The sequence below is a fragment of the Dendroctonus ponderosae genome, unplaced genomic scaffold (assembly GCF_020466585.1).
Source record: "Dendroctonus ponderosae isolate FM_Combo_2020 unplaced genomic scaffold, Dpon_F_20191213v2 Dpon_F_20191213_1, whole genome shotgun sequence".
NCBI classification, from domain to species: domain Eukaryota; kingdom Metazoa; phylum Arthropoda; class Insecta; order Coleoptera; family Curculionidae; genus Dendroctonus; species Dendroctonus ponderosae.
In genome coordinates this window covers 18,179,619-18,207,558 of record NW_026017110.1, presented here as the reverse complement: position 1 = coordinate 18,207,558, position 27,940 = coordinate 18,179,619, and the positions used below count along the sequence as shown (strand labels likewise).

The 27,940-nt window shown below is 32.1% G+C and overlaps 1 protein-coding gene across 2 annotated transcripts in view; it reads left to right on the top strand.

The window, feature by feature from the left end:
- Positions 1-27,940, top strand: part of LOC109535638 (protein shank) — a 152,211-nt gene that overhangs the window by 51,091 nt on the left and 73,180 nt on the right. The window contains exon 2 of one of the 2 annotated variants that reach the window (XM_048661690.1): positions 10,699-10,725. The exons of the other annotated variant lie outside the window; for it this stretch is intronic. The gene's annotated coding sequence lies outside the window, so the exon portion shown is untranslated. The remainder of the gene's footprint in view (positions 1-10,698; positions 10,726-27,940) is intronic. 2 annotated transcript variants of the gene reach the window in all.

Genomic DNA, 27,940 nt, shown 5'->3' with positions numbered 1-27,940 from the left:
TTTTGTATTTAGTTATATTTATTTTGGCAGAATTTCAGAAGAAAAACGCAAGTTTTAGTATATTTAATTTAACAAATTCTTTTTATATAAGTTCAGCTATTTGATCAATGTTCAAGAAATTTCTAAAGAAAATAAATTTTTAAAATTTTTCAATTTTCAAAAAATATATTTTCAACTTTAAAAGCATTCTTTAAAACAACGGCTTTTAACAAAAATAACATTAAAAAAAGTATTGTGGGAGGCAGTGAATCAAATAATGATCTTGTGGAATCATTAAATTAAGTTCAAATAAATTTAGTTTATTCGTAATTATTATGAGAGAATTGCTTTCTTCAAGGCCCTAAAAATCACATACAAAACATCGATAACACACGGAACAATAATCTAGGTAATACAGAGATGACCCATGGTATAAAGAAAATAATCATATGAGAAAATTTTTCAATAATGAGGATATTAATTTGAAGAAGAATGGCAATAATAAAACAATAATCAAAACAAATTATCAAGTGCGAAAACATTTATCATTCTGATTCCAGACTAGCTAAATCAAAAAATATCTATGAACATTCAAAAATGTGTGTGTTGTGTGGTTTTTTCTTCTACTTTGCCTGTTGCATTTTGCCTGCAGGTGTGTCCTAAATATTTTATATCAAATTTATAAAAAAATCCTCAGATGCTAGACTAGTAAACTAAAAAATACACAATACAGATCAAAAATAAAAATATATATGATTCAATTGCAGGTATTCATGATAGGAGGTGTAGAATTATAATCCGCGGACTTTTTAATTAATTGATGCTGATAAAGGAATTTGTTGATTAAGACAGATTAAGGAAAAATTCATAATATAAAGTTTACCAGCATAAACTGCTTGAATTGAAATATTGTGTAATTGTGTAAAAATAAATAGTATGGAAAAAATAAAATATCAGAGACTTCTGTGCGGAAAATTACACAATTACACAATAGATTAGATGGACACAATGAATGAGACTTTAACCTACTTTAGTTAAATATACTTTCTACCACCATTGTTGTCGGTTTACTCATATGGAATAATTTCATATATAATTTACTAGACTTATTTTAATACAAATGGAAAGCTTGGAAAGCGTCAACAAAATCAACTAGAGGTACTTGAAAAGGAAACTTACTGTTTAGGATTGCACTCGTTCATTTAGTTAGTTGCTTATTGAAGCTTCATTTAAAACATCATAAATTGTATCAGCGGAAACACGATCTACAGATGCCTAAAGATCCGCTTTTAGCGACAAGTGTAGATAGATAGTCATTAAATTCATTATAGCCTTGGCGCCATCACGACATTCTTGAGGAAATGGATATTAAAATAATTTTTGTTCTGCTGCAATAATACATAGATAGCATTCATGTTGACAAGAACAAGAACAATTCTTGATAAATGTATGGAAAAACTCATTCATACAATTTAACTTTCTCAGGTCACAACCAGCTTTTCTGAGCATTATTTGCAATTTTTGCAAATAGATTCGACACAAACCGATAACATCAGGCACATTTCCTCATCAATCAAGCGATTCAATTCACCACGATTAATGAAACTAAAAGAACCAATTAGTGTGTGGTTTTAATAAGCAAATAGAACGGTTTCCCAATAAACCGCCAAACAACGCTGAGCAAAGGCTAAAGCAACGGAACATTAAGTAGGTATGCCGAAAAGCGGTGGCTTTTAACAACATCGTGATGCTTGAATCCTGAATTAAATTAATTAGTTTGAGTAAATCACGTCGAGATGATTGAAAAAAATCATTTCGACACAAGCGGAATCCTGCAGTCGTCAATCGTTTACACACATTCAAGTTGCTTATTTTATTTTCTTTATTGAGTAATTATTCCGACTTGTTTATTTACTAATTTTATACAGTGTATATAATACATATATTAGTGTGCGATTCTTTAGTTGAAAAAATTCAGATCCAAAATAGGACTTTTCTTCAGGAAGAAAAATTGCGTACAGTTTTCAATATATCGAGTGTAGGAGTTATTTAATAAACTTGGTAGATTTGATTTATACATTGCACTTTCTAATATTTTCATGTTTACGAAAAATCGTGTATATTTCACTTTCCGACTGACGAGATTTCTAAAACTATTGGCTTGGTAGAGGTTTCGATGTTCCATTTTTTGTTCGAAATATATCGGCAGCAAAAGAAAATCAATCGTATTTGGTAAAGTCTCGAAGGTTTTTATTGCTAAGCAGATTTGCATCTTTCAGCTACAACCAGAAGAAAATTGTCTCTCCATTTTTAATACTGAATACGGTCTTTTTTTGCGTCATGAGGTGAAGCACATAAAGCCGTTGATATTCTTGTCGCTACTAGTTGGTTGGTCAAGAAAATGCGCTGTCTTTAACTTATTTCCACATGAATATATGAAGTTACATTCACTAAAATCCATATTAAAATCACACAATTGGAGAACCATCAAAATGTTTTTCAATATATTTAACAACCGACTTTAAACGTTTATCTCCCTCATAAATTCTAAGCAAAACGCCCAATTTGTATATAGTTTCCTTTCGAAATATTACTTAGTAGCTCTAGAAAACCCGCGATACGGAACGAAAGTTTAAAATCTTGTTGCGTTAACTTTCTCCAACCAACGACTCTATGGCAAAAGCTTCTAAATCTCCCAAGTGAAACTTGAACAGTGACGATGATGAAGCTCACCTACACGAGGCGTATTTTCCTCAGAGATAAGATAAATGCACTTTAAATAAATCGTCTCCATCTGCACAAGGTAATAGAGGCAATTTAAATATTGCCTCGTGCCTTCGGCTAGGTATGCAGCATAACATCGTGCAATAATTGTTTTATTAGACAAAGATGACACACCGAGTGCGACTAGATCGTGAACTTATTTACTCACCATGATCTCAGTGAAGGTCTTCGAAGAGTTCTTCGTCGATAAGTCAATAACCCCGTATATTGGGTATTGGTATGGTATGGATTCTCTAACAAAAACTTAATGTGATCTTTCAGTTAGAACTTTGTGCTCCAAGGTTAAAGGAAAATGGCTTTATCGGAACTTAATTCTCAGTTTTTATCGAATACATTTTGATTGGTTTTAATCCGGTGCTCTCTTTTAAACGGAACGGGTTGGCGAAAGAAGTGAAAGGGTCAATGCATGTCGTTGCTATGAAGACGAAGGTTCACTTAAACAGGAAGTAAAAAAACGCGAATAAAAAATTATCTATATATAAAGGTGCAAATCTTCGCAAATAGCTCACAAACTAGTTTTTCGGCTTTGGGATTGCAAATATTTCTCTGGTTGCCTTTCTCTATAAACTTCAAGGATAACGATATGTAACGACTGATTGTAAAATGGTGAAATATTAAAAATAAAAATGCTGTAAATACCAGCACACTAAAACGCTTCATTAATCATCAGCAAGCAGCGAATGAAAACCATGTACAATTTTATTTCAAATTAATACAAACACTAATACATTTACTGAAATCTTAATGATTTAACTTGTGACCGAACATAACCGTAGACTATCGACTATCTTGTGATTATTTATGGCTTCTTATGACTGGCTTCTGACCAAAGCTCTTATGACTGTCTAAAGACTGACTATTAACCAAACTTCTTATGACTAAATGCTCATTTCTGCTGTGGCTTTTTTTATACATTAATTGTGCTGATCATAGCAGACACAATATTGCTTCTTCTTTTAAATGTACGTTCGGCATAAGTAGCCATATAATTCGACTGTATTTGGTGTACTCAAATATTCAATTGAAAACATAAGGTGTACAAATATTCAATGTATATACTTTCCTGACTGTGTTTCAATTCCAACTCAAAATTAATTCCTGGAGGTCATTTATTCTCTTTATTTATCAATTAAAATACGTTTCGGTGTATTTTTCCACCATCGTCAGTTTTTCTAAAATAACATAGTTAAAAAAAATAATTAATTTAAAAAATAATCACAGTTCGTCAACAGCCTCATCATATCACACATTAAAATACATCACAATTGCGACACTTTAAAACATTATAAAATTAATTAGGCCTAACAGGTGATTGGACAATCAAATTTGCGAAGAGTCTAGAATTCTTTGTTCAGATACTTAAATATTTTTACTTACACGTGTAGCGTTGTTGCTGCTTTAAGCCTTGGCATACATTTGGAGTATTAATTTTGTGATTTTGGACACAAAGCGAATAAAATATTGTTTATATTGATTTCTTTTACTTTCAGCTATTTTTCTTTGACTTCTGAAAATATTATTTTTGGTTTGCAAAATTCTTTAATATCCCGGGTGTTAATATTTTATATTTATTTCATTTAATTAATGTATGATATACTGAGCTAAGATTGTCGGTATCCGATCTGAAATTCATAGCATTGTTATATTTTTTAATCTGTATCATTTCATGGACTCTTCTCTTATTATAATTACTCTCGTTAATCAATATTTTTGTGTTATCAAAATCTAAATTATGCAACTTCTGTTGTGCATGCTGTGCTAATGCTGTACCATTTTCGATATTTTTTCTTAGGTTATACTTATGTTCGTATATTCTTTTCTTTAGATAATCAGCTCTGTGCTGTATCATAAATGCTATTTTTAACGGCCATACGTTATGGCAACTTAACAGTTCAGGATAACATTTTCGATAACGCAGCAACACAACCGAAGTGTGCTATCAGCCCTGTGCTGTGTTCAAGAAGAAATTCTACTCAACGACGGCCTAAAAATTCAAAAAACCCATTAGTTCGTTTTTCTGATACTTTTTGGGCAGTTGATATAAACTTTAAAGAAACTGAAGCGCAACGAACAATTGTTAAAATGTATTTGCTTGCAATCAACTTAGATAATTTTTGGCGCTAATGTACGTGATTAGTTAGGTTAAAACACAAACCGATTTCATTTATACTGACCATATAAAAATTATTTAACTCAACGCACAAACTCCAATACACATTAAATCTACTTTTAAGCTAAACTTTTTCAATCTGAATATTTAATTTGTGCAACTTTATCAAACGAACGTTAACAAATCCACACGAAAATATGTATTATGCATAAAATCTTTCATGTCTAAGAAAATTTATGGAAATGCACCTTTAACCACATAACGTGACCTCATGCAATAGAACTGTGTTTCTAAGCTTCTCAGCGAGTCCGTTAGCTTTTTAGATCCCTATGATAGGCATGGCAAAAAGCTAAAATTAAGTAGGTGAAATTCAAAGAATTCCCAACTGGCAAGAACTGAGCGCATGCATATCTTTCCATCGCACTTACAGCTCAGTTTAATAATCCCAAATTATATTTAAAGGCGTATTATAACATACTAATAAGATTGTTATTTTTGCTCAGTATTGTTTAACGGTACCCGTTTCATTATTACAAGTAATTGCGTTCAACAAAAATTTTTATCGCCGACGGGCAACCGGTTTGTTCTTATGCAACACATCGAGTTTTTTAATCTACATACTTACATGAACATGATACTTTGTCTATACCCAAAGCGGTAAACCTACTTTGCCAATCGTATAGGGCTTCCACTCTGATGTTGCTGGACTTCTTGGAAATGGACAGATGCGGAAGACGTTTTCACTTGTTTGCATTTATTTATTATTGCGAGCTGTTTGAAAAGCAAACTGGACAGTGTTTTGCTCTTAATAATCGACGGAATATTTGCCAAAATCATTATTTTTTCAAGTGTTTGCAGAGTTGACATTGTTTTATTTATCGAGAATGTGTTGGATGATCCTTAGATAATAAAAGGTTTGCCAATAAGGGCGATGTATTTTTGAAATCAAATAAGGTGCAAATTGTTTCAAATTATAAATACTTTTCGCACTAAAGGACGAAAGTTTACTCGTAGATTACAATTAGTTACATCTAAAATTTGCACTAACTAAGCAATGTATTTGTAAATCAAAAGACATTTATTTAGCAACAATTAACTCTTAAAATTATTTAAGCATTTTGAGAATTCAATCAGAAAACAGAAATTATACACGAATCTCCTAAATGGGTAATATCGTTTATAAACAGTAGAAAATGAAATATACTTCGAAGAACATGTTAAAGCTAATGGAAATTGATAATTTCCGCTTCCTTTAGCCGGTTTTCGATTTTAGTACAAGTATTGGATCAAATTATATTCAAGCCTCAACTTTTTTTCCCGTTCAAAGCTTCGTAACAGCTACCTTAATTTTAAAAACTCGCTGTTTTGGCCACATTTTAGGTTATGAGAAATAATATTAATAAATCGTATATACAGGGTGAATCAAAATTGGCGTCATTCCTCTGGAGGTGTCGTTTGTCGGTGTTTTAGGAGTACCGAAAAAATAGTTTAAAAAATTAATTGTTAAGTATTAAAAACTGAAAAATTTGCAACAAACTATATCAACAAGACGGCAACAAGGTTTTTCAACGTAATCTGCCTAATTGGCATTACGGAAATACCTGTTGCTTTGTAATTATTAAAAACTCCGGTAACTATGGAATTATACAGAAAGTGACAATAAAATAGAGAAAGATAAACGGTAAATGCAACAGGATTCGTTGACTGAAAAACGTACTTTTTCGAAATGTCAATTATTGTCCTCATAACCTCGAATTTATGTTTAGAAATACGCATATATTTGAGTCATTAACTCGAAACAAGTTACTGCTTGTGTAATCGCATTATTATCCACTCTTATCAAGCAGCTTCTCGTATTCGGTTAATTAACTCCTGCTCAATTTGTACTGGTGTTTAGTAATCCATTGGTTTAATGTGCTCTTGTGCTGTGTTTATCTTACATACGAGGTAGGAATGTAGCCCTTCCTCGGTATTTATTTGGGGCTTGGGCAAGTGGCAGTTATTGCGCTTTGAGTACCCCTGGAAGGCTCTGCTGCAATTATGTCCAAAATACTTGTTCCTCTGTGTCTGGAACCGGAACATCTATTGTCGTTCACTATCTTCTGGAGACAATCTCTAGTGTCTCTCGCCATTTGTTGGCGTGAGTTTTTACAGATTCTGCTGTCTTACTGTGGCATTTCCCGAGTACTAAACGCATATCCGCAAATTCGTGAGAAAAGCTTTAAAGTAAGTCGCAGTTTGACAAATTATTGTTATTATTGACAAAGACTATCTACCTGTTCACAAAGGCTATCTGTTAATGACAAAAAACATTATTGCCGCTTTGACTTTTCATCAAAAAATTGTAGAAGAGAACTTTATTGATATCAAAAATTTTCGTAATTTCGAGCAAAGATCGTAATTTTTCTTTTTGAAAGCTTAAGTATTCCAATATACTACCAATTAAACATGGAAGAATTTAAAAAGAATGCTTAATAACAAAGTTGAAATTCGATGTTAATATCTACAAATTATCGAAAACATTTTTTCGTGCTTTGTAAGTGAGCCCTCGTCCTCTTCCTCTCCTCTCTCTTCTATATTTACTCCTATAATTACCCGGGTCCTATTTGCTGCCATTTATAAACGGATTTTATGTAGGATATATTCCATTGTTTGAATATTTTATTTTACCTTAAACATTTGATCACTGAGTGTTATATGTATTCATTTAAGAATTGTTCTCCACAATTGATTTGTTCTGCTGGTAGTCCACCGGGACCAGTGATCCTCCATTTTTCGTCGTCTTAATTGCTCGCTCTATTTCCCTAGCTGTAATCTGCATATGGTCATTAATGTGGTATAGTTGGTCGATAGCCTTTTTCTGTAGGAAATAAAGATTATTTATATGTATGTGGTTCTGTTCTGTTCTTCATTAAGGAATTGGTGTCTCGCCTCTACAACAAGAGACTCATAGAGTCGAGTCAATTACTGTAAGGAAATTATATTTAAAGTACTGAGCTGGTTGTTTTTCGCATATTCTCCAAGCAGCGCCATACTTCTGTAGACTGTGACGCCCCTATCATGTTATATATTTCGTTATAATAATAAATCATATATGTATAAAGTAATTTTTTGTTAATAATTGATTTTTCTCGACGAGAATAGAATACGTCAATCCGAAATCATTCCATCACCTAAATGCAATTATCTGCAGTGTCGACATGTATAAGCAAAAAGTAACGTAAACCTACATATATAAATCATTAAAAACCGATTAGTTGAAATTGTAGCAAGCAATAACCAGCAAATTATTTGATCTACCGTGTATTATCTAGAATTAATATTTCTCCAACATATAAGATTTCCGCCACAGTTACCACGCAGTGTGTTATTTATGACCATCTATTTGGAATGCATGTTGTATTGTGAGCGAAATGAAACTACAAAGATTAATATTAACACGGTTTTTAAATCGAAATTAATAATAATTACTCACCTGGCATAATAGTTCACATATCTCGGTTAATTTATTGATAATTTCTCTTTAGAAGCTTAATAATTCATCCCAGAAGTTAATTAAAGGAAAGTGCATCGGGTTTATTGCATTATTCTGCTTGAAAGTCAAAATTAATAAACTTAGAAGAATATTCTAGACTAGAAGGAGTTTCAAGTTTTTGAGGAATGTTCATGGCACAATAAATACCGAATGGGTGTAAATCAATATAGAATAAATTATGTAAGTATTTTTGTTGAAAAATGTTATAAATTACGTCAGTATGCTAAGCCAATCAAGGAGACATTCTAACTTTAATTGATCGAATTTGAGTTCGTTATTTATTTATTAATTTAAATAGTGACAATAACTTATTTTGAGACGTTCCGGTTTTGACGGTAACGGTTGCAACAGCACTTGCATATACAGAGAGGGTCGAAAATAGACTTTATTATTGTTTACAGTAAAATAGACAACATTTTGAACAACTTATAAGATGGTGCGTAACTAGATCCCATGGGTTTTATTGTAGAAATTTCTGTTCCGTAAATAAAAAGTGATTTTTCTCGAAGCAAAATAATCAATAAATCCGAAATCAATTGTTTAAACTAGATTTTCTTCTTGTTATTCAGCGATTTTAACTGTGTAACCGAACTTTTTAATCTTTTGTACTATAAGGAGACCCAATAACATAGTTTTTGTTTAAACACTATTCTGAAAACCAAAATCTGTTGTATATCTGTATATCTCTATATGTAATCTGTAATTGTTTCTGTAATTTTGAAACGCGATTATTCGAAAACCTCTGGACAAAAAGCAACAAAGTAATAACTAATGTAAAGATAATTGATCGCCCTAGAACGATGTGCCACTTGACCCCCATACCCATTTAAGATTCTAAGGGACATCTACCGTCCTAGGGGGTTGAAGCAAGGAGGCTAAAAATATAAATTTAAAGTGTCCCCCTTACAAATAAAATTTCTGTTTTTCCGATTTTTCATATTTCCAATTGCAAGAAAGATGTTAAGAGTGGGAAGGTTTCAAATTGACACCCGGTACATGTAGGTACATTTTAAGGAAAATTCAATATCAGATTGGTTTTAAAACTCACTAGTTTGCCTGAAAACTTTGATTGAAAATGCAAGCTTTTCATTACTTTTATGCGAAGCATATGATATTCCAATTACATGTGCAGCTGAAAAGACAAGTTACAGTTGCAGGAAAAATGAAATGCCATAATGCTAGTGCTGATGTAGTTACTAATTTGCATATTCGGTTACACTGTTGTATATGTACCATATGTTTTCGCATCAATTAACATTGGTAAAGTACGGTTATACTCAATTTACAGTACCCATTGCCGAGTGTCATTCGATGCTGAAATAATCAATTTTCTAGAATATGGATGGATGTAACATATTTTCAATCTGCAAGCTTAGATTAGTTGCGTCTTATTTTACATTAGATGAACGATCCACTACTATAAAACGAGTCATACTCGTAGTAGGGAAACATTTAAATAATCAGTAGCTGTGATTGTTTTGAAGAAACCTTTGCATATTTAAAGAAACTAGTAAAGTTTTCGGAAAAATGTCGTTTTTACATCCTTAATGATTACTTACTACTTTTTGAACTAATCTCTTTTATAATGTATTCTTCATTTATTTATATTTAAATCTAAAAACTGGTTGACTCTGCAGTTGTCTCACATAATATATGCTGAAAGATGATTTATTTTCATATTTCTAACACTAGCTATACTGCGAATGAATATATAATTAGTTAATCCTTTAACACAAAAAATGTTAATGGTTGTTCGAGCACGACACTGAACGGAACGGTATTAGGAAACAGGAAACTGTTAACTATCAAGAGGTCAATGTTAAATGTCCAATTTCAGATTTCTGAAGCGAGCGTGAATTATTCGACATAACTTTGAAATTAATTTTCGGAAGTTCTTAGGCATTAAGACTATCGTTCGCTTCTAAAGAGTTCGACGATTTAATGGCAAGCCAATAATTCCCTTTTATATAAAATATTAGGCAACAATGAAAATATCATATAAAAATCTATTTTTTTAGTTACTTTAACTAGTTACATAATCAATTATATTATGTACTTAGAAATTTAGATAATATTTAGATGAAAGTCAAATAACGATTTAAAAACGATGAGTAACTTGCTCTAATAAAAATATAAAGAACACTTAGTTTATATTTGAAATTTTTTTATCGATAAATTCTACTTGAGTTTGAAGTGCAGTTTTAATTAAATTAATTTTCTTTCAGTTTATGTTTTTTTTTGTTACTATTAGGATGTGAATTGAAAAAAATAACAATTATTTTTGTTTCAGGTATACTATTGAGTCAAAGTCGCCATTGTGAGTATGAACTTGTCTCAACTAAATGCTAATGAAATTATTGTAGAAGTAGATAATTACGATTTAGTTTTACTTATTATTAGGTGTAAAAAACTAAATGGGAGTTTACGATAGAACATAAAATTTCCAGCTATTAAGAACAGTAAAATTCTGCTTAATGATGTTGAATATTCTGAAAGAATAGTTATTTTAAATTATCTTTTGTTCAATTAATTAATGACGCTCTGTATTTGACTTTAAGTATAAAACGTAAATAAAAACTGTAGAAAGTTAAACGAGTTTAAAATCATATCTTTCACCACATGATTTTATATTGCTTGTTGCTAAATTGTTTATTATACTGCGTCCATACTATTCCCGATGGTGATAAATAAATTATTATTGTTATCACTATAGAATATCAACATTCTATAAAAGTCTGACGCATTCCAGTGAGTTTTGATGTCGGATGGTATAAAGAAGTATTTGAGACTCAAAAAACTTGACATGAGCAAACAAAGCAGAAAGTTTTCTTGAAATGTAAATTTAGTTTCATTCGAGCAGATATTCCCTTATAATTTATTTTTGAAGTTCAGGTTTTTTGTCGATTTTTTCTATGTTCTTATAAAGTTCGTCTCGAAAGAAGCATTTGAGAGTTAAAACGCAGAAATACGCAGTCGATACAGAAAGCTTCAGTTTACTTGAATCGTGATTATCTTCTATTCGAGCATATGATTCCTTAATAATTCATTTTTGAACAAAGTATTTTCAGTGCGTTTTTTGTAAGTGCACCACTCTCTTCTGAGGCTCGTCCCTGAAGAACTATTTGAGACGAAAAAGGCAGACATCAGTGATCGATGCAGACCCGCTTAGTTTCCTCCAGATGAAATTTTCGTTCGATTCCAACACAACAAAGCTTCGCAATAAAATTTTGAAATTGGTATATTTTCGGGCTGCTCTTTAATATTTCCGCCACACTCTCCTAAAGCTTCTCTCAAAATAATAATTTAAGAATTTTATAAGTGAGTATCAGCAGTCGACACCGAAAGCTTCAGTGACCTCAGGAATTAAGTTTCGTTCGAGTAAATCGTTCCTCCAAAAGTAATTTTTCAAATTAGGATTATTGCGGGTGATTTTTTCTAATTTTATCATGCTCTTCTAACGCTCGTCTCTGAAGAACCATTAGAAACTTAAACACGTGGATATCCGCAATCGATACAAGAAGCTTCGGTTTACGTAATATATAAATTTGGTTCGATTTAAGCAAGTGATTCCTTCACAAATCTTTTTAAATCTTGGAGTTTTTTCTCCGATTTTTCCTATGTGTATTTTCTATCTCTTCTAGTCCTTGTCTAAAGAACCATTTGAAACTCAAAAACGAAGATTCAGCAGTGGATTTGAGCATCAGGTCACATGAGGTTTGAATTTTGTTCTAGTCGAGCAATTTATAATTTTGGTCTTTAGTCTTTTTTCTTAGCACCACACTCTTGAAATCTTCAGCTGTATGATGTGAATCTGGTTTTATTCGAACAAATCGTTGCTCCATAATTAAGGTTTAAAATTTGTATTTTTTTCGCGCTACTTTAAAGCTCCTCTCTAAAGAACAATTGAGGACTAAAAAGTCGACACCCGCAATCGATATAAGAACTTCATCTTTCTTCAGTATGTTCCATTGGAGCGAATGATTCTTCGACAATTAATTTTTAAAGTTTTAATTTTTTAGTGGTTTTTTTATATTTGCACCATGCCCTTCTAAAGCTGGTCTCTCAAGAACCACTAGAGATTTAAAAACGTTGACATCAGCAATTAATACAGGATGCCTTAGTTTACTTTACATGTGAACTTGGTTTCATTCGTGTAGGCGTTTTCCAAGTTTTTTGGACGATTTTTTGGTCTCACTTCGCTCCTATAAAGCTGGTTATCGTAAAAACCCGCAATCGATACAGAGCCTCAGTTGACTTTAGATGTGAAGTTTCTTATTTTCGAGTCAGTGGTTTACTTTAATTCATTTTTAACATTTTTCTTCTTGGTGAGTAACTTTTCTAGTCGCACCACTATTTCTAAAACTCACCTCTAAAAAACCATTTGAGTCAAAAATAATGGGTTCGAATATGTAATTGTAAATATTCTGCAATAATAATCCAATTAGGATATTAGGAAATCTATGCAATTATCTCTTTTCGCCAACAGAAACCTAATCAATTTTGCAGGTTTAATCTAATTAGCTGATTTTTCAAAGCGATTCATTTTCATTTAGTAAACCAAATTTGAATTCCTCCTCCAGACTGTCAATTCGCCCATCCCCAATTCAATTCATAAAACCTCTACCCAATCTCTTCTGTTTGCTTTTCCCCAGCGGAATAGGAATTGAGAGGAACAATACTGAGTCCTTCATCTTACGGGTTTGATTAAACCCGCTTGGGCTTTCAACTCTAAACTTTGTTAATTGCTTTACTTATGACACCGGTTACACTTAACAAGGGCTAACTATAAATAAACATTTCAGTAACCAGATCAAATTACAGACAATGTTTTTTAAATGCCGACGTAAATGTTAATAAATAATTATTTAAAGTAAACTTTTGCTTGGTTGGCACAGCTGCACTGAATATTTATTTAAAGGAGAAAACACATTTAAGTTTTTCTTTTCTAGGGTGGTCGAGTGAGATTGAAAATAGGATTACAAAAATAAAAATAAAAATTGAAGGAAAAATAAAGAAGATATAGAAAGCAATGTAACAATTTGAGACAATTTAAGATGGGAAATATTATTACCTCATTGTCAATACCACAAACAAAAAACTGTTGAAACTGTAAATGAGCATTAATATAATTATAATTATTAATTATTAATCTCGAAAATATGACCGAGATGATTTTTGTGACTGTGAAATCCAATTAAGGATCTTCGACTTCTTCTTCATTTCTATATGGTTAAAACCTGTGGTCGATGTACGTAACGTAACATACAGGAAACATTCAGCCACAGAATCCAATCGACTAACTCGTTCTACGTAACTGTTCATTCATGGTGTTGAAAAACTAAGCAATTGTGAATATTTGCACTACTTGTTGCTGGCGTGGATTTTAATCGTGTAACAACACGCAATCTAAATTCCGTGACGGTGTCTATAATGTAATAAAGAGGTAAATACAAAAATGTTTGTTGCGAAGAAGTTAACAACTTTAAAGGCGGCGATATCGATGTTATTTATCCTCAGGTTTTCTACTCCAGTGAAGATAATTAAATTAAAACGCGATTTATTGGATTTGTATCATTTTACATAGGTATATTATTTGTTAGAGCAGCTAATGATAATGTTAAGGCGATATAAATAAATCTGCGGGAATTGCATGATGTAGCGCTTTTATTAGCCAGGATAATCATGATGGATATTAATGACTCACATTCCAAAACTGTTATTTTTTTATAAAAAGCAAACTTGTTTATCGTACAGTGTTTTTTTTAAATTAATGTATATAGCATTTCAAACCAAATTTTGTTTTTGTCGTTTTTGTGTTGCTTCTGTTTGTCTGAAAGTCATAGTTAATAGGCGGCAATTATTGTGCTGATTATTAGTAGTACAGACATTATAGCAAAAGAAGTAAAATCGAGAAAGTCAACGACAAATAAAACAAGTTTAAAAAAATCGAACTGTTGACTAAAGCACTCTTAGTACTACCTATACGGAAAATTTCCAATTATGATTTTGTGTTACTGATCAGTGAAATACTGTTTCATGAAATCAACCATAAAAAGCTTTGGTTAGAGCTCTGCCTTTTATTGAATCTATTTGACCTTTTTATAACATTTAGATGTCGAAAGAAAAATAAAAAAAAAACATTTCTGCACCAAGAGCAATAAAATATCTCCAAACCGATAGATTAAACGTTTCTCGCTGATACTTGATTTAAAATTTTTTGTCACATTCTAGACCCACCAGTTAAAAAACTTTCAATCTGAATGTTTTTTATATTTGCGCCAAGCTCTTCTAAACCTCGTTTCTAAAAAACCATTTGAAAGTTTGAAAAATGAACCTGCAATTGATACTGGAAGCCTGAGTTTTCTCACGGTGTAAATTTGGTTCTATTGAAGCCAGTAGTAGTAGGAGTAGTAGTCACAATTAATTTTTGAAGTTTAGATGTGTTTGGGGGGTTTGCATTTGCACCATGCTATTCAAAAGCTTATCGCTGACGAACCATTTAAGCCTTAAAAACTGGGACTTTAGCAGCTGATGACAGAACGCCTCAGGTAACTTTATGTGTAATTTTTGATTCTTTGGGATTAGGGGTTTCTTTATAATGCTTTTTTCAAGTTTTAAGAAATGTTTCGGGCGGTTTTAAATCTGCACCAGACTTTTAGAGTTAAAAAAGTGGTCATCACAATCGATACAGAAATCTTGAATATACTTGAATTGTGAATTTGGTTCCATTTGAGCAAGTGGTTCTTTCATAATTAATGTTTAGAGCTTGGATTTTTTGACCCGTTTCTCTATTTGTACCAAGCACTTCTAAATATCGCTTCGGAAGAACCATTGGAGACTCTAAAAAGTGTGAATTTAGTTTTATTAGAGCTAGTAGTTTCTCCATTACTCATTTTTTACATACTATTGAACTATTGAAGATTTTGAAGTTCGGGCATCAACCAAAGAAAGGCGTTTATGCGAAGAAGTGGATGCATTTTTCAAGTTTGTATTTTTGGGACCGGTTTTTTTTCTGTTTCCACTATGCCCTTCTAAAGCTCGTCATTGAAAAATGATTAGAGACTTTAAAAGGTGGATCCCAGTAATCCATACACGTAACTTCAATGTACTTGAATTGTAATCTGTCTCTTTTACGCAAGCAGTTCCTGCATAATTAATGTTTAAAGCTTGGATTTAATTGAGAATTTTTTTTATTCGGCCCACGTTCTTTAAAAGCTCGTTTCGAAAGAACTGTTTGAGGCATAAAAAAGTGGTCATGAGCAGTCCATACAGAAAACTTCAGTTTTTGTACGCGTTTCATTTGGTTCCATTTGACTCAGTGGTCGCTTCGCTGACTTGAATTTTGTTTTTTTTTTTTTTTTAAAGTTTACTTTAATAGTAAATTTCGTTGTATGCAAGCAAATAGTTCTTTGATAATAAATTTTGAAGCTTAGACTTTTTTGGGCCATTCATTTTGGTTGCTCCATGTTCCTGTAAAAAGCTCGTCTTTGAAGAGACCCCTGAGAACTATGACATTAGAATTCGATACACGAAACATCACGTTATTTGAATTGTGAATTTGATTCTATGGGATCAAGTGGTTCCTCCATAATTTCCAACATTGTTTAAAACTTTAATTTTTTCGAGTGGTTTTCTATTCGCCCCATTTTCCTAAGAACAATTTGATACTTCAAAAAGTGCACATCTCTAAGTCTAAATTTATTTTACGTATTGTTTTTAAACACATTTTTGAGCGTTTTTTTTCTATTCGCACCACGCTTTTATAAACCGGTAGAATGCATGTTTGTCTATAACGTTTGATTCAACAATTTATTCTGAATAGTCTAGGCTGACCTATATTTATTAACAAACTTGGCTTAAAATCCAAAGGAAATTTCAAAAATTCGACGCTATCGTTTCTTTATGGCTTCTAGTGCCGACAAGAACAATACAAATTAATTCTTTCTTGAGAAAACTTAGGTCTTAAATCGATAGGTTAGATACAAAAGAATTACATTGATTAAAAATTTTTATATCTGGCACTCTAGCGATAGCGAAGCTAGAAATTAAATTCATTAATAATTTAACTCAAAACTGCTGAAGTCTATGGGGTTAATAAAAGGGTAACTTTTTTATGTGAAACTTCTTAGGTTTTCCTTATTTGGCCAAGAGAAACGTTTAGGAAACTTTAACAGTAGGCCAATAGATTATTCAAATTTTCCCCTAAAAGTTTAAAATTGGTGTGTACACCCTGAAGAAACTCCAATCAAACGAGATTTTTATGTAATAAAGTGTGTAATGAATACAATGAACGAAGTGTGAAATACACACTTTATGACATAAAAATCTCGTTTGATTGGAGTTTCTTCAGTGTGTACACACCTGCTTAAAATTATTTGCATATTGTTATTGATCAATAACTTCCAGGCGTAAATTCACTCGAAAACCAAACACATTTTTAATGAAATTTTAACTACGAGATCAGTTGTTGGGGCATACTTTTTGTCGCTGTTTCATTAATTTTATCCAGCTACATTTTGTTTACACCATTGTAGGGTCGCTTCTAAAAACATGTTTAGTTTGTCGTTAAAATTTGGGTTTTTCATCATTTTTGCAGCTGAACTTGGGAATAAAACTAACAAGAATCTTTAAAACTAATGAGCTGAGCTGGACTCAGCATAAGCCAAGATATAAATTGTTACACTCGGGATTAGTAAATCATCAATTATTTACACTACGCTAACGATATTTGGATACCGTCTATAAAATCGACATTTATTACTAGCAGCTTTAAAATGTTCGCATAATGCTGCGAGATAAACGTTCCTGGATAATAAACTATTTATCTTTATCCCAATGTGAAGTTCAAATTATTTTCCATACAGTTTAAGAAAATCTTGTTGGAAGGTAGGAAAAGCAAATTATTCTCGTTAAATGCCACTTGGAGCTTGAAGCAACAAAATTGGCAAATTTGTTATTAAAGCTTCAAATATTTATATTTTCCGGTGCAAAATGGGAATTTATTTAGATTGAAAGCCATTTATTCGCCACATGGATTCTGAATACCGTAAACTATACCTACTACAGCTGATATTTACTATAAATGTAAAATACTGAGCACCATCAATGTATGAAATAAGTACAACAGGTTTATACAAAAATTCCACCAGATTACCTATCTCTACTCACTTGAAGTAAATTACTTTTATTAATAGTAAAGTACCACTTTATGTATGTACTTTATTAGCGAAATTTTGAGTTTATTTTTAATCCCTTGTTCTTCTTCTGCCTGTTAGCCACACTCTTTATCTTAGTGATATTTATAATTCTCAACTTGCTGGCCAGTTATTTATATTTTTGATTTTACAGGTTTTTGTGCTATTTTCACTTCATGTTGTATTGTAATTGTGTTTGAATTAACGTTCCAATTCCTTATTTTATAAATGTTAAATGTCTTTTGTTCTCTAAATTGTCCCTTTTGGGGTGTTTTTTTGCGCGAATTGAGTCATTGAACTATACTGGTATGCACATATGAATACCAAAATAATCAACAGCTTTAGGTCGATAATTTGAATCAAATTTAATTTAGGATCAAGCTATTTTGTCTGGCAATTTTATTCCGCAAGCACTCGCATGTCAGCCCACATTACCTTTTTAATTTAGACTGTTTTCTTTTACATTTATTTGGAGAATTTTGTGACGTGTGATATTTCTAAACGTTGCTGCCTGCATATTACTATGCGTAAATTTATTGTCAAAGAAAAATTATCTGCGACAGTATTCTTAATTTGTTACATTCGTAATTTGACAAAAGTATGAATCAATTTAGATACAAAATGGAAACCAAATCCTGATTTCAAATATGATCAACATTAAAAGTGGCACAATGAAAATAGGTACACATCATTTTCTTCCAACTCATTAATATCTGTTCCTTTATGTGCCGAATTTGCATGTTGTATGCTTAATGTTCCTACGATTAAGCCTGTGGGAAGCAGACATCATATTCACACACATTATCTCAATAGTGGGTAAATGTGTTTGTGTATATAATGTGGCAACAAATTTTAACATGCAGAAAATGAAGATTGAGAGCGTTTTGCGGATTGCGTAATTATTGCAATATCGGTTGGCCTCTTTACTTTCAATTGTTTGCTTTTGGATATTACAGTTTAATTGATGAGATGGATATTTGTCAATTTCAGTTAATGAGAGATTGTATATTATATTGCAAATAATACAAATTAATTCAACATTTGATGTGCACAAAACATGAACCTCATGAGAGCCGAAAAATGTTCGGTTAATAAAATGTAGAACATTTCCGTATGATTTCTTATGTTCTTGAAAAAATCTTCAGGAATTGAAGTGCATCCTGAAGACATTAAAAGTAAATTGGAACATTTGTAACACACATGAAAGGCACAGTTGCATGAAAAAATCAATTCAATTCAATTTATTTAGTTATTGTAAGTATTTATTGTTATTGTATTGTAGTATTTTGTTATTGTTAGCCTACTTTCCTTTCACATCATTCGGATCAAACGGAAATGCGATATTTATGAGAAGAAAGCAATTTTCAGATATTCTATCTCTGATTGACAATTGTCTTCATATAGGACAAATACTTGGAAATTGTCGGAATTATATTGTTTATCTCACCATATATCGATAAAGAACACATACATAGAAAGCTCGATGGCTTTGATACAGTATTCGGTGTCATGCCTATAAACAAGATCCATTTGAGAATGTTTGTGCTAATTTTGAAACTCACACTTACTCTGAATTCAACAAAAAATAATGAGAAAAACGACTGTGCGGAGTATTTTAAAGTAGAACTGAATGTAATGGGAACAAGAGCACAAAAGCTAGAAAACTGGGTTACCCAACCAAAAACGGGATTTCGTCACCCTTTCACCACGTGCACCGACAGCGAAAACCTGCACTTTTTCATTCACCCGTTTATAAATTGCCAGCCCTTTCAAAACGTCCCAACAACGTGCGAAAATCTTCGTCGTAATGGAAAAACATGAGTTCACTGACCGATATTCCAGAAAAATGGAAAGGAAATTTATTTTCATGGCATGTGCGTCGCTTGGCATAGAGAAATAACTCAGTGTAAAGGCGCATTAGCATAATAGTCTTATGTAAATAGTCGTTTTAATTAGTCGTTTTTGTTAAATATCACTTCTAATGATGAGTGGAAGGAACATGTTGCTTGTAAGCGTATGTTCGCAGAACTTTGTTCTACAAATAGGAAGACTTGGATTTTGACAAGAATTATTAATGTCCCAATTTATCCACACTGTAAGAAATATGATAGTAGTAAGTAGTAATTGTAGTAAATTGATGATTATTAGCTTGTTAATAAAAAAATGTAATTTGGCTTATGTGAATTCTGCAATACATTCCTTTTTTATTATATTAGAATCTATGTTTGATTGTTATCTGGTACTGCAACCCCCCCGTGATATTGAAGATTTTCAAAACATGTTAAAAGTGTGTCATTTTGCAAATACATAAATCATTTATAATGTAAATTTGTATGTATATTAACTTGGTTTTGAGTTAAACTTTCAGGTTTAATCAAATACTTTCCTTATGACTTTGGATATAATGGGATAGGTTTGTAACATTATTTGTCTACTATTAGATTCATGCATTTAGAGCACTCATTGGCACATTTCTACGACATCTTTTTCTTGCTCTTCCAAATATGCTCTTCTTATAGTTTTCAAGTGCAACTCAATAAGTTTTCTTTTGTGTTTAATATCTAGCTATTTTAATTATTTGACAAGCTTATTAACACTATCGAAATGCTGTTGCTTTTGCTTATTTACCAGAAACTGCATTTTCTGCCTTTTCTAACAGAAAATAGACATGCTATGTTCGAATCACAAAGATAAATATAAAACTCTTCGCGAAGCCTTATATTTTTTAGAATTTCAATGAGATCTCAATTTTTTGTCGCATCTGAGAGTGAAAGATGGAAAGACTAGATTTGAAGGTGTTTCTTCTAGCCCACCATGGTTGCTTTCATGTGAAATATTTATCAATTTTTCAACAAATATTATGTTTCATTGATTATTTATTAGTGTCATTATACAACTTTCAAAGTGTTTATTCCACATGAGACGTTGTTTCTGCGCCTCACTGTATTAGAGCTATTTTTCAGTATCTTCTTCTTTTCCATTCTACACCTACGTTTTTTGCAGAAAAGAATGTTTATGTTCGTTTTCGAGTTTATTACTGTTTTCGTTTTACCAATTTTATAATTCCTGTCTATTAAAGGTAACTCTCAAATGAATGATTTCATAATATAAATAAAGTTTCCGTTTGCTTCGATATATGTCGTGTTTCTAGTTTCTTACTTCCTTCTTTTATTCAACAATTAATTATATTGATTCTACTTCCATGTTCTGAAATAATGGAAATTTTGTTATTTGCTATATAATCCGACACTATTAATTTTGTCAATTGTAGCTGATTTCTGTTATTTTCCGCCGCATTAGTGGTTTTATACGAAACTCTTTCCCATCGTTATGTCCTTGACAACTGTGTTTTTCCGGATCGCTAAAATATTATTCAATAATGTTTTCCTTTGTGTTTTTGCGTTTTGTTTTAATTGAGTGTTTTCGCTCGATTCTTCTCTACGTTATCACTTGTCTATTAAGCAATTGCAATATTGTGTCTAGTCATGAACGATTTCTTTGTTGGGCGTTATTACAAAGTATATTTGCTTTGTGTGGGATTGTCTTTTCCTTCAATGAACTTTTCCAAGTTCATTGTCTTAAGTGCATTTTTGCCTGAATGCATAGAACATTTCATATTCATCAACTTAAAATAAAAATCGCCTGATTTATATTACGCGAATCAACATATGCCGTAAAATGTTTAAAAAAAGTTTAGTTCAACTAGTATCAAAAACAAAACCCTTAACAATAGTTTCCAATAAAAAACGCAGCTATTAAAAACCTTTATTGCAACGTAAAATACACAGCAAATATAAAAGTTTTACAAAACTATTAAATTAAAATACGCCTCGTTTTAGTATCAAAGTGGTTGAATTTATTCTCACATTTTCCGCCAATTCTTTCAATGTTCTTTGTTGTTTTGCATATTGCCAGTAAATATCTACGACCTACAATCGGAACCGTCAATGACGACGGTTTCGCTGAAACAGAAGTATAAAATATCCGAACAATAACTTAAACCACTTCGAAACAAAGAACCGATACTGAACATTTCCCCATATTTTCTCTTGTGTAGGTGGAAAAGGGGACATTCAACTACAGTTTTGTATTTTCATTTTGTGCCAGTCGCCTATTTCTTTAGTTCCTACTTCTTTCGCCTGATTGTTTGAAAAATCTCATTCATCTTTGCAAAATGTTACATGAACTACTGACTTTATTTATTGCTTTCCACCAGACTGCTAAATTGTTGTTGGATGTTTATAAGTTAGGACAGGACATAAGAGTTTGTATGCTCTTTTTATATTAATAAATGAAGAATTGTTGAATTACTTCGCAATTCATCACACATTTCTCAATGAACGTTAATTTGCCCACATCTGATTGCAGCTAAGAGCGTCACAGGCTTTTTCAAAGCGTCGGACTGGGAAGTTTAGTCCGGTTTGCTTGCTCTCAAATTATTGTCCCTGTTGCAAATTTGAAATTGAATGGGATTCAACTAGAAATTTTTTCACACGAAATTTTTGGAAATGAAAGACACAAAAAGTATGAGTAGTTGAGAGTCAAATGAACTTAATGACAAGTGGGGTAAAACAGCTCCTAAAAAACATAAAGTATGTGGGTGTCTGTGGTGGATAAATGCAATAAACCTAAGCCGAATTTCCAACAATTTTAAAGCAATTGAAAACAGAATAACAGAAGAAATTGTTGGGAGAATAAGTATAAAAGCTCTAAAGGATCAATTTATTCATCATTGGATTAATCTCATTTGTTTAACAGCTTACAATCTTCTGCTCGGAAAGAATCAAGAAAACGTTTGATAAACAGTGGAATCCTTTGACCATTCACAAATTGTCCCGTGAAACATTTCACTGTTTATTCGTCTGATTTTCCAATGGGGTTTTAAAAATGCAAAACGTTTCCATTTGTGCCCACTTTTGATTGTGCCGTTTTGATGCGCCGCTCTAACGATTTGCCAAATAAGAAGCCCAAGGGAAGAAGGAATCTAAAGTGGAAATACCTCCGGTTGATGGACCAATAATGCAAGCGTAATAATTCATTCTGCTGTGAGAAACTGCTTAGGGCATAATGCTATTGATCAGATGGCGTCTGAGTGGTTGCTAGGTTACTCCTGTGGTTTCTCGCGTGCTTTTCATCTTGTCCATGAAACATTTATTTCCATTGAACATTTGCTCTTTGCCAATAACAGGCTACAATCGCTTTAATCGCCCAATAGCAGATTGATGTGGTATTAAGCGACAACCTGCAAGAACGTTTCTCAAAACTTCCATATGCAGAGCTGTTGAAACTCAATGAACGATAAAACCTGGGAAAGAAGGAGGAAACAGAGCTGATTAATGCATTTGATTAAGGCATTTGATTCACACTTGAAAAATACAAATAATATGTTACTCAAGTTGCGGGGATGAAATGAGAGTAACTCCAAAAAAGCAACCTGTATATTTTATTAACTGCCTATTTATCAAAACGTCGTGGCTTATGAAAAGCAACTTTTATAATAGCTGCAATATCTATAGAGGGAAATGATAAAAAATCATCAAATCAAGTTTTTGTAAGTTTTTGAAATTATCTAGAACACGCTGCTGATGATTTTTTGCACCTTGTCGGATTCTATGTTTAATTGGAAAACTCGAGACGAAAATATCGAGCATTTTCTGTATCATTTTAATATCATGAATTGCTAATTTTTCAAAACACTTTTCCTCGGAAATTATTCAGCATTTATTAATAGATATTGGTAGACGAATTACTAAATAACACTTTTAAGAGTTCTGTTCTCACTAAAATTGTTATAAGAATGAATATTTGTACCTTTCTTTTGATTGCAAAATTATTGTTACCTTTTCGTACTAATGTGGCTTTGGCATATCAAAATGTGATTATTTTTGATAAACTCTAATAATACTATAAAAATTTCTAAATTTTGTCGAAGCTTAGGATTTAAAATTGCAAAGAATGTGTGATCTCTCTTTGCTTTCTCCGTGGTACAAGACACAAAATGCTGCAGAAAAGTCAGAACTTTTCGAAAATGTTGTATACAAACGTTTGTTTTTGCTCATTTTCAGCACTTCCACCAATTTTATTTCGTTTATCTTTCTCCAGCTCTTGTAGATTTTTAGAGTTGTACGATAAAATACATTTTAAATTCAAGTAAACTTTATAGCACTACATACCAGCCAATAATTTGCTACTGAAAATCCGAACAGTTTCCATTACGAACGTTATGTTATAATTTGGTATGCTTAAAAATTCCAAACTTTTATGTTACTTTTGCTAAACGTATTTCTGCAATTTATCTGCGACTTTACTTCGTCCGTCGTTCTTAGTTTGTTCAATGTTGAGCTTTTTATTGTAAATGGATTTTTAATCAGTACTTTCACCAATATACATATTTATTACACGTTTTCGCAATAAAAATGTAAATTTTGAATTTTTTCTTCAACCTTATGCAATTTGCTGAAATGCCTTTGATATTTAGAGCGTTTGTCTTATGTGGTTTTAATTTTTTGAATTAATTTTGCCTGTTGCTTGTATAGGCAAAAAATGGTTTCAAATTTGCCTGTTCTTGATTCTTTTCATAGGAACATTATCATTGATAATTTCAATACTTTGAATTTTGGTCTCATTTAAAGAAAATGTTTTTTATATAAACGAATTTACGTACATTTCAAAGGCAAATCTCAATATTTTAAAGCAAAATAACATTATTTAAATAAATCAAAGGACATATTAACAAATCACCCTGCTCGAACGAAAACTCAAAGTAATATTTTTTGATCATATATCTTACGACAAAAGCAACTTTTTTAAGGCATTTTACAACATTATTTTAATTCAGTTATGAAATTAATTATATTTAAAATTACAATTACTATCATTCTTTGAAACATATCACCTCTTAATGCACTAAACACTTGTATCTATTAAATATTTCTTGGAATTGAGGCTGATAATCTACTGATGTACGTTCATCTACACTTCTGCACATTTTTACTCATATTATATTTGCGTGAAATTAAAAGTAAAAAGGGCTCTACATGTGCGATGTGTTTTTATAAAATGTATCCCTAAATTTTTTTATATTAGTTTTTTTAAAAGAAATTACAAAGCTATAAATTAATTGAGGAACATTTGAACAAAAAAGTGCTTTTAGTGACTGCATGATAAAAAATATCTAGCTATACAGAGGGTTCAAAAATAGTCAGCCATAATGCAATAGTGGACATTCATCATTTTTCTAATCTACTTATGTCTCCTTGTTATTGTTTCCATATTTTATAAACTATTCTGTGCATTTTGAATTGGAACCGTTATACGATAGTTGTTCTGGTTGAAAGCATGTTATCCAATAACGTTGGCAATTTTTACTTAGAACGGCACAAGTGCTGACTCGGTGTTTAGGCAATTTCAAATTCAATTAACTTTTATTGATTCAATCAATTTCTCATTTGATGTAAACGTGACCGACCAACACACCGCCAAATGGTCCACCACTTGAGTACACACATCAAATTAACTGCGATTTACCTGTTTAAGATTTACGGTTCGTGCTTTCTAATCCACACGAGACAATCGACTTGATTACGCAATTAATTCTCGTACTTTTCAAATATATATCTTTATATTGTCAATGATCATATCCAGGTAGAGATTTGTTCGCTATTTTGCTGACGTAATGGTTACATGCGTTTGGTGAGAAGAACTAACGGGGAATCTTCGCCGCAGCTAATAAATTGCTGATATTTACATCTAGGAAAAGGGAAAAGAGTGACTACTTATTATGTGAAATACGGAACGAAAGTCTAAAGGTATCGTGCAGACAATTATATACAGAATGGTTCAGACTTCAGGACTTGGAGAATATCTGATGCAAAACCCGATAAAATAAAGATTTTATTTGTGTTACTCACACTTAATGTGTTTAAGCGCATTTAACAATTTTCAAAATACTTTAAGTCCTCCAACTCACAACCAGAACAAACGTGAACTCAAAATAATTTTTAAATTAATATTTTAGAGAAAAAGTTGCGTGTTCAATTACTGTCGTAAAAAGTTTTCTACCTTATTCAAATTTGAAAATCGTTTCGAGGTTTAACTGGGGAGTTTTAGAGGAACTCACTGGCCATTGCTCAGGTTTTCTGGAAGACTACCAGCCATTTCTGTAAAGATTACGAAGTAAGACACTTGGAGCTGAAAGTTGAAGTTTTTGTTATTGCAAAATCAGACTTTCTCACGGGTTCTGAGGACTCTTGTGTTCATTTCATGCATAACGACGTTCTAAATCAGCGTCCGCCCAATCCTACTAAAGCTACGCTCCTAGATTGGAAAGAGAAATATAGTTTTACTCCCATTTACGTTAGTGGAAAGTAAATTTTCTTTCGAGTTTAGACTAAGAAGTCTGATGGGAATGTTGAATAGACTATTTAAATACTGACATTTATGAATACTTTTCTTTCATTCATATAATATTGAAATAGCGATTTTAATTCAATTATTCGGGTTGATCAGAACATGTTAAATTATATAAAGTATATTATACACATTTAAGAGTTAAGAGAGACGGAATTATAAAAATGATTACAATGACGAAAAAGCACAACTTCTGCTTTTCCATCTGCAATCGAATTCTAATTGAAGAAGGTTGAGGCAAATTATACGTTAGGTATATAGGTGCCAATAACGAACTTTACGTATTTTCGTATGCCGTTAGAAAAATGTATTTTAATACAATCAAGAGAATTCGAGCTGAGAGTAAAATTTAGTGGCGGACCAACTTAACTTAATGATCTAAAATAACGCAAATCGACCTCACTGCGACTGAGCTTCTTTCGCTTCTTTCGCATGAACCTTAATGAACGACGGATAATTTTGAATCGGTCTTTCAATTCAACATTCACAAAAGACGAAAAAATCTGCTTTTATTCTACTGCAGGATGTGAAGTATACTCCTGAAACATTACAAAAGGATAATCGGTGAGCTGGTCTGGCTTGGCTGGGACCCACTTTATACCAACAAAGCCCCAATTTCAAGTCCTAAATCCCGCAAAGAAAAACGCGATGTTTTTTGCTCAATCGGCTAATTTAAAACGGTTTTTTGATTGCACATATTAACCGATTGAAAACATCTTTGGCATCAACGTTTCCTTGCACTTAACGACATGAATTTCGATTAAAATTCCCAGATTCCAGCAGCATAACTTAAAGTAAACCAATTAAACAGTGGGCATTGCGTCAATTCAACTACTACATTTCCAGGTCGTGTAACCACTTTAAATTCTACCTGCCTCGTCAAAACAATGCCTCAATTTCGTAATAGTTTTGAATTCCATGTAAATAAAATGGTAAGGCAACTGTGTGACCAATTTCTCATTGTAACACGGTTTCATTGTTCTCGGTTCATATAGAAACAATGCGAGTCGATATAATTTACAAATTGATGACAGCAAAAGATACGGGCCCGGTCTAATGCAGTGTTGGATTGGCTCAGACTATGACATCTACAAGCACTTGTAATGAATATTAAAATGCAGCCTAATGCCTTTTTAAATATAGGTTCCGATACTATTTCGCTCATAATCTAGGTGTAATTGAATGGGAAAATGTATTCCCATAACTAATTGCAGTCGCTATTATAGGGTTTTTTATTGAATTGCATAGGATTAGCTTCTTTGACATCAGTTCTATGGAACGTTCACTTCCTTTTCAATGAAATAGTTAATGAATTTCTTGGGTAATTATTCGACAAGAGCACCAGATAGATAATGCGGCAATGCAAAATTATCCTATTTAAGTGTTGGGTAACGAGTCTACCTCAATAGGCAAATTTTGTATTGATTGCGCTGCAAAGATTGTTTGGAATAGTAGACGATGTAACAGTAAGAAAAAGTCTGCCAAATCGACTTCATGGTAGATTGCTTAAATCATCTTTTCCATCTGGCTTCAATTGAGTTTTTGATGTGCATTTTTGCCTAAACGAATTGAAAAGAATAAATGCACCTTAACGATGGTATAATTTGCATATGTGTGCTAAGAAATCAAGGTTAATATAAATCTGTTCCGGTATTGACTAGGTTTGGACTTTGGATGATGAAATAGCGTTAATAAAATGTGAAAATAGTCACTGGGTAGCTACCGGCCAGATCTTGGAAATTATTGGGTATAGCAATTCAAGGAAAAGCTGTTGATTACTAATGCGCCAAGAGGGAATTCTGGAAACATTAATTAAGATCCGCATTTCGACCACACAGTGAGCAATGGAAATTTAAATTCTATGAATCGTGATCCGTGTTTCTGCGTGTTTTTTTAAGAAGTTTGAATATTAGGTAAGATGCAAAAAGT